The sequence below is a fragment of the Aegilops tauschii genome, chromosome 5 (genome assembly GCF_002575655.3).
Source record: "Aegilops tauschii subsp. strangulata cultivar AL8/78 chromosome 5, Aet v6.0, whole genome shotgun sequence".
NCBI classification, from domain to species: Eukaryota; Viridiplantae; Streptophyta; class Magnoliopsida; order Poales; family Poaceae; genus Aegilops; species Aegilops tauschii.
Genome location: NC_053039.3, coordinates 550,137,692 through 550,145,160, shown reverse-complemented (window position 1 = coordinate 550,145,160; position 7,469 = coordinate 550,137,692).

The following is a 7,469-nucleotide window of genomic DNA, read 5'->3' as shown; positions in this document are numbered from 1 at the left end:
AGCTGAAACAGCTGGTCGAGCTGCATAGGATGGCCGAACTGGCCATGAAGGATTTGATAATCCGGCTGTGGCCTGCCGAAGCTATACCCAGCAGCTACTTCGGTCTCGTGAAGCGGCTGGTGAATGCCTGTCCTCGGCTGGACGTCGTCAAGCGGTCGGTCTGCATCGAGGGCGCGCGCATGGCCTTTGCCCGCGTCAAGGTCTGGTGGGCGAAGATGGACGCCGTCAAGCTTGTGACCGAGGGGCCGCCTAAGGGCAAGGAGCATCGCAAGCCCGAGCTGTATTTTGATAGTGTCCTGGAGGGATCCCGCATTGTTGCGAAGCAGTGTGCGAAAGACATGATCTTTGAATGAATACATTCATATTTGTCTCGCCCTGTATTATGAAACAAAGACAATTTATGTAATATAATGCTTTGTGTTAAATTTTTACCTCATGTGCGGCTGTTTTTATTAAATCTGAGAGTTGGCCAGTCGTCAGCTTCAGCCCCCACGTAGGTAGTACGGGGGTGCTCGGGATGGAATCTAAACACTCTTGATCCAATTGTTTGGTCCTTCAAGGAGGTGTTTAGCGCAACGAACAAGGCAATCGGACTATAATGCTTTATCACCCTCACTTAGCCATAGGAGTTCGACAAAATAAAAATTTAGGCGTAGCCCCTAGCATCCAGACTAGGGTGTTGTAAACACCTGATTGGGTAAGTGCCGATCCTTTGCGTAATGCGGAAAAAACCTCCAGCGATTTGAAACCTCCGAACAGCTAACTGGCTCTCGCCGCATCATGACAGTCAGTTTTCGGCCTTCTCTACTGAGGTGCTCGTCCGGATAAACCAGAACACAATCATAGTAGTTCTCCCTTTACTACCCTAGCCGATATAGCAGAACGTAAGGTAGTAAGTGTTGGGGAACGTAGTAATTTCAAAAAAATTCCTACGCAGACGCAAGATCATGGTGATGCATAGCAACGAGAGGGGAGAGTGTTGTCCACGTACCCTCGTAGACCGAAAGCGGAAGCGTTAACACAACGCGGTTGATGTAGTCGTACGTCTTCACGATCCGACCGATCAAGTACCGAACGTACGACACCTGCGAGTTCAGCACACGTTCAGCTCGATGACGTCCCTCGAACTCCGATCCAGCCGAGTGTTGAGGGAGAGTTTCGTCAGCACGACGGCGTGGTGACGATGATGATGTTCTACCAACGCAGGGCTTCGCCTAAGCACCGCTATGATATTATCGAGGTGTAATATGGTGGAGGGGGGCACCGCACACGGCTAAGAGATCAATAGATCAATTGTTGTCTCTATGGGGTGCCCCCCTGCCCCCGTATATAAAGGAGCAAAGGGGAGGCCGGCCGGCCCTTGTTGGTGCGCCAGGAGGAGGAGTCTTCCTCCTAGTAGGAGTAGGACTCCCCTCTTTCCTACTCCTACTAGGAGAGGGAAAGGAAGGGGGAGAGGGAGAAGGAAAGGGGGGCGCCGCCCCCTCTCTCCTAGTCCAATTCGGACCAGAGGGGGAGGGGGCGCGCGGCCCCTCCTGGCTGCCCCTCTCTCTCTCCACTAAGGCCCATAAGGCCCATTACTTCTCCCGGGGGGGTTCTGGTAACCCTCCGGCACTCCGGTTTTCTCCAAAATCACCCGGAACATTTCCGGTGTCCGAATATAGTCGTCCAATATATCAATCTTTATGTATCGACCATTTCGAGACTCCTCGTCATGTCCGTGATCACATCCGGGACTCCGAACAACCTTCGGTACATCAAAACATATAAACTCATAATATAACTATCATCGTAACGTTAAGCGTGCGGACCCTACGGGTTCGAGAACTATGTAGACATGACGGAGACACGTCTCCGGTCAATAACCAATAGCGGAACCTGGATGCTCATATTGGCTCCCACATATTCTATGAAGATCTTTATCGGTCAGACCGCATAACAACATACGTTGTTCCCTTTGTCATCGGTATGTTACTTGCCCGAGATTCGATCGTCGGTATCTCAATACCTAGTTCAATCTCGTTACCGGCAAGTCTCTTTACTCATTCCGTAATACATCATCTTGCAATAAACTCTTTAGTTGCAATGCTTGCAAGGCTTAAGTGATGTGCATTACCGAGAGGGCCCAGAGATACCTCTCCGACAATCGGAGTGACAAATCCTAATCTCGAAATACGCCAACCCAACAAGTACCTTCGGAGACACCTGTAGAGCACCTTTATAATCACCCAGTTACTTGTGACGTTTGGTAGCACACAAAGTGTTCCTCCGGTAAACGGGGGTTGCATAATCTCATAATCATAGGAACATGTATAAGTCATGAAGAAAGCAATAGCAACATACTAAACGATCAAGTGCTAAGCTAACGGAATGGGTCAAGTCAATCACATCATTCTCCTAATAATGTGATCCCGTTAATCAAATGACAACTCATGTCTATGGCTAGGAAACATAACCATCTTTGATCAACGAGCTAGTCAAGTAGAGGCATACTAGTGACACTCTGTTTGTCTATGTATTCACACGGGTATTATGTTTCCGGTTAATACAATTCTAGCATGAATAATAAACATTTATCATGAAATAAGGAAATAAATAATAACTTTATTATTGCCTCTAGGGCATATTTCCTTCAGTCTCTCACTTGCACTAGAGTCAATAATCTATATTACACAGTAATGATTCTTACACCCATGGAGCCTTGGTGCTGATCATGTTTTGCTCGTGGAAGAGGCTTAGTCAACGGGTCTGCAACATTCAGATCTGTATGTATCTTGCAAATTTCTATGTCTCCCACCTGGACTAAATCCCGGATGGAATTGAAGCGTCTTTTGATGTGCTTGGTTCTCTTGTGAAATCTGGATTCCTTTGCTAAGGCAATTGCACCAGTATTGTCACAAAAGATTTTCATTGGACCCGATGCACTAGGTATGACACCTAGATCGGATATGAACTCCTTCATCCAGACTCCTTCATTTGCTGCTTCCGAAGCAACTATGTACTCCGCTTCACACGTAGATCCTGCCACGACGCTTTGTTTAGAACTGCACCAACTGACAGCTCCACCGTTCAATGTAAACACGTATCCGGTTTGCAATTTAGAATCGTCCGGATCAGTGTCAAAGCTTGCATCGACGTAACCATTTACGATGAGCTCTTTGTCACCTCCATAAACGAGAAACATATCCTTAGTCCTTTTCAGGTATTTCAGGATGTTCTTGACCGCTGTCCAGTGATCCACTCCTGGATTACTTTGGTACCTTCCTGCTAGACTTATAGCAAGGCATACATCAGGTCTGGTACACAGCATTGCATACATGATAGAACCTATGGCTGAAGCATTGGGAACATCTTTCATCTTCTCTCTATCTTCTGCAGTGGTCGGGCATTGAGTCTTACTCAATTTCACACCTTGTAACACAGGCAAGAACCCTTTCTTTGCTTGATCCATTTTGAACTTTTTCAAAACTTTGTCAAGGTATGTGCTCTGTGAAAAACCAATTAAGCGTCTTGATCTATCTCTATAAATCTTGATGCCCAATATATACGCAGCTTCACCGAGGTCTTTCATTGAAAAACTCTTATTCAAGTATCCCTTTATGATATCCAGAAATTCTATATCATTTCCAATCAGCAATATGTCATCCACATATAATTTCAGAAATGCTATAGAGCTCCCACTCACTTTCTTGTAAATACAGGCTTCTCCAAAAGTCTGTATAAAACCAAATGCTTTGATCACACTATCAAAGCATTTATTCCAACTCCGAGAGGCTTGCACCAGTCCATAAATCGATCGCTGGAGCTTGCACACTTTGTTAGCTTCCTTTGGATCGACAAAACCTTCCGGTTGCATCATATACAACTCTTCTTCCAGAAATCCATTCAGGAATGCAGTTTTGACATCCATTTGCCAAATTTCATAATCATAAAATGCGGCAATTGCTAACATGATTCGGACAGACTTAAGCATCGCTACGGGTGAGAAGGTCTCATCGTAGTCAATCCCTTGAACTTGTCGAAAACCTTTCGCAACAAGTCGAGCTTTATAGACAGTAACATTACCGTCAGCGTCAGTCTTCTTCTTGAAGATCCATTTATTTTCAATGGCTTGCCGATCATCGGGCAAGTCAACCAAAGTCCATACTTTGTTCTCATACATTGATCCCATCTCGGATTTCATGGCCTCAATCCATTTTGCGGAATCTGGGCTTACCATCGCTTCTTCATAGTTCGTAGGTTCGTCATGGTCTAGTAACATAACCTCCAGAACAGGATTACCGTACCACTCTGGTGCGGATCTTACTCTGGTTGATCTACGAGGTTCAGTAATAACTTGATCTGAAGTTTCATGATCATCATCATTAACTTCCTCACTAATTGGCGTAGGTGTCACAGAAACTGGTTTCTGTGATGAACTACTTTCCAATAAGGGAGCAGGTACAGTTACCTCATCAAGTTCTACTTTCCTCCCACTCACTTCTTTCGAGAGAAACTCCTTCTCCAGAAAATTTCTGAATTTAGCAACAAAAGTTTTGCCTTCGGATCTGTGATAGAAGGTGTACCCAATAGTCTCCTTTGGGTATCCTATGAAGACACATTTCTCCGATTTGGATTCGAGCTTATCAGGTTGAAGTTTTTTCACATAAGCATCGCAGCCCCAAACTTTAAGAAATGACAACTTTGGTTTCTTGCTAAACCACAGTTCATAAGGCGTCGTCTCAACGGATTTTGATGGTGCCCTATTTAACGTGAATGCAGCCGTCTCTAAAGCATAACCCCAAAACGATAGCGGTAAATCAGTAAGAGACATCATAGATCGCATCATATCTAGTAAAGTACGATTACGACGTTCGGACACACCATTACATTGTGGTGTTCCGGGTGGCGTGAGTTGCGAAACTATTCCGCATTGTTTCAAATGTAGACCAAACTCGTAACTCAAATATTCTCCTCCATGATCTGATTGTAGAAACTTTATTTTCTTGTTACGATGATTTTCAACTTCACTCTCAAATTCTTTGAACCTTTCAAATGTTTCAGACTTATGTTTCATTAAGTAGATATACCCATATCTGCTCAAATCATCTGTAAAGGTGAGAAAATAACGATATCCGCCACGAGCCTTAATATTCATCGGACCACATACATCTGTATGTATGATTTCCAACAAATCTGTTGCTCTCTCCATAGTTCCGGAGAACGGTGTTTTAGTCATCTTGCCCATGAGGCACGGTTCGCAAGTACCAAGTGATTCATAATCAAGTGGTTCCAAAAGTCCATCAGTATGGAGTTTCTTCATGCGTTTACACCGATATGACCTAAACGGCAGTGCCACAAATAAGTTGCACTATCATTATTAACTCTGCATCTTTTGGCTTCAATATTATGAATATGTGTATCACTACTATCGAGATTCAACAAAAATAGACCACTCTTCAAGGGTGCATGACCATAAAAGATATTACTCATATAAATAGAACAACCATTATTCTCTGATTTAAATGAATAACCGTCTCGCATCAAACAAGATCCAGATATAATGTTCATGCTTAACGCTGGCACCAAATAACAATTATTTAGGTCTAAAACTAATCCCGAAGGTAGATGTAGAGGTAGTGTTCCGACCGCGATCACATCGACTTTGGAACCATTTCCCACGCGCATCGTCACCTCGTCCTTAGCCAATCTTCGCTTAATCCGTAGCCCCTGTTTCGAGTTCCAAATATTAGCAACAGAACCAGTATCAAATACCCAGGTGCTACTGGTAAGGTGCACATCAATAACATGTATATCACATATACCTTTGTTCACCTTGCCATCCTTCTTATCCGCCAAATACTTGGGGCAGTTCCGCTTCCAGTGACCAGTCTGCTTGCAGTAGAAGCACTCAGTCTCAGGCTTAGGTCCAGACTTGGGTTTCTTCTCTTGAGCAGCAACTTGTTTGTTGTTCTTCTTGAAGTTCCCCTTCTTCTTCCCTTTGCCCTTTTTCTTAAAACTGGTGGTTTTGTTAACCATCAACACTTGATGCTCCTTTTTGATTTCTACCTCCGCAGCCTTTAGCATTGCGAAGAGCTCGGGAATTGTCTTGTCCATCCCTTGCATATTATAGTTCATCACGAAGCTCTTATAGCTTGGTGGCAGTGATTAAAGAATTCTGTCAATGACACTATCATCGGAAGATTAACTCCCAGTTGAATCAAGTGATTGTTATACCCAGACATTTTGAGTATATGTTCACTGACAGAACTATTCTCCTCCATCTTGCAGCTGTAGAACTTATTGGAGACTTCATATCTGTCAATCCGGGCATTTGCTTGAAATATTAACTTCAACTCCTGGAACATCTCATATGCTCCATGACATTCAAAACGTCGTTGAAGTCCCAGTTCTAAGCCGTAAAGCATGGCACACTGAACTATCGAGTAGTCATCAGCTTTGCTCTGCCAGACGTTCTTAACGCCGTCAGTTGCATCTGCAGCAGGCCTGGCACCCAGCGGTGCTTCCAGGACGTAATTCTTCTGTGCAGCAATGAGGATAATCCTCAAGTTACGGACCCAGTCCGTGTAATTGCTACCATCATCTTTCAACTTTGCTTTCTCAAGGAACGCATTAAAATTCAACAGAACAACAGCATGGGCCATCTATCTACAATTAACATAGACAAGCAAGATACTATCAAATACTAAGTTCATGATAAATTCAAGTTCAATTAATCATATTACTTAAGAACTCCCACTTAGATAGACATCCCTCTAATCCTCTAAGTGATCACGTGATCCATATCAACTAAACCATGTCCGATCATCACGTGAGATGGAGTAGTTTCAATGGTTAACATCACTATGTTGATCATATCTACTATATGATTCACGCTCGACCTTTCGGTCTCTGTGTTCCGAGGCCATATCTGTTATATGCTAGGCTCGTCAAGTTTAACCTGAGTATTCGCGTGTGCAACTGTTTTGCACCCGTTGTATTTGAACGTAGAGCCTATCACACCCGATCATCACGTGGTGTCTCAGCACGAAGAACTTTCGCAACGGTGCATACTCAGGGAGAACACTTATACTTTGATAATTTAGTGAAGGATCATCTTATAATGCTACCGTCAATCAAAGCAAGATAAGATGCATAAAAGATAAACATCACATGCAATCAATATAAGTGATATGATATGGCCATCATCATCTTGTGATTGTGATCTCCATCTCCGAAGCACCGTCATGATCACCATCGTCATCGGCGTGACACCTTGATCTCCATCGAAGCATCGTTGTCGTCTCGCCAACTATTGCTTCTACGACTATCGCTACCTCTTAGTGATAAAGTAAAACAATTACATGGCGATTGCATTGCATACAATAAAGCGACAACCATATGGCTCCTGCCAGTTGCCGATAACTCGGTTACAAAACATGATCATCTCATACAATAAAATTCAGTATCATGTCTTGACCATATCACATCAC